General features: G+C 35.3%; 1 non-coding gene across 1 annotated transcript; it reads left to right on the top strand.

The window, feature by feature from the left end:
- Positions 1-764: 764 nt before the first annotated feature.
- On the top strand, positions 765-925 carry LOC142165410 (U1 spliceosomal RNA). Its single transcript, XR_012696174.1, has one exon. It is a non-coding gene; the product is annotated as a U1 spliceosomal RNA (small nuclear RNA).
- The last annotated feature ends 337 nt before the right edge of the window (positions 926-1,262 follow it).

The raw sequence follows: 1,262 nt of genomic DNA, 5'->3' as shown, positions 1-1,262 counted from the left end.
TATAGGGATACAAGTGCACGTGATATTCCCTAATCTGTCGGATAGTGATTATATCGTACTCTGTTCTTTGTTAAGAGTTTTTGAGTTTTAGTGACTATTGCAGTAATCATATGTTTTTTTTTCTTTCTAATCCTAGGATGGGTATAAACACCTTTAATGCAGCACAGTAATAGTCATTTGACTTTGTCATTGAAGATGGATCACTTGATTTGTTCATATTATAACTAGGGAGAAAATTTTACCAGCTGAGAGTATGACATTTTACGAAAAATGCTACCTATAAGGGGAACTGAAAAGAGAAAAGATAGTTAATTTTTAAGATGGCTGGAGTTTTAATCTTTTTCTTGTATTTGTTTAACACTAGGAAAGTATACAGAAGCAACCAGAGTTAAAATAGCCTTTTCATGTGCAATATTAGGAATTATATTAGTATAATCTTACAAAAAGTTTTCTATTAAAGTTAACTTGTACCTATAAACAAAACCAGATTAATCTCCATCTAATTTAATTCTGCCCGGTTCATATCTTGTTGAGTTATATTAAATTGAAGGGAAGAAAGGAAAGCATGGGGTTTGTATGTTTGTACATAAAATTATTAGTATATGGATAAGCATCTTAATTATACCAGAAATAAACAATATTCAGTTGTTTCGGAGAGAATATAAGGAGGATAGATTAAGCACTAGATGTCCCATATCGGCTGATACAAAGGAAATCCAGGAGTTGGAGGGATATAAAACCATATGGAGGATCTTCAAGGAAACATACTTACCTGGCCGGGGTCAATGGGTGATCAATAAGACCCATGGCCTAGGTTGGTGACTTTTATTGCACTTTGGAGAGGTGCCCGCTTATGGTCGATCCAAGTGGTCGAGCCTACGTCATAATTTGTTACAGCGGAGGCCTGCGTTCGCGCGGCCCCTACCAATTCTTCACCTAAAGTTTTCTGCACAGTGTGTTATATATTGTCTAATGGGGGAGAATTCTCACAATGAGTTGTTTTATTCCTGATTTTATAGTAACAGTTGGGGAGCATGATCCCAAAAACATGCCTACAGTGGAAGTTTGAGACACGCATTCATAAGCGAAGTCAAACAACCAGCAACTGCTCTGTTTTCTGCAATTCAATCACTAGAAAGACAAAACCTTCATTATAGGTTCAAGATATTTAGTCCAACACATTCTATGCAACATTTGGAGAAAAATTATGATTTCACCTTTTAGAATCATATTTAGATTAGATTTATCACCTAGAAAGTACA

Source organism: Nicotiana tabacum, chromosome 1, assembly GCF_000715075.1.
Source record: "Nicotiana tabacum cultivar K326 chromosome 1, ASM71507v2, whole genome shotgun sequence".
Classification (NCBI taxonomy): Eukaryota; Viridiplantae; Streptophyta; class Magnoliopsida; order Solanales; family Solanaceae; genus Nicotiana; species Nicotiana tabacum.
Note: the sequence above shows the minus strand (reverse complement) of the source record. Positions and strands in the feature narration are given on the sequence as shown.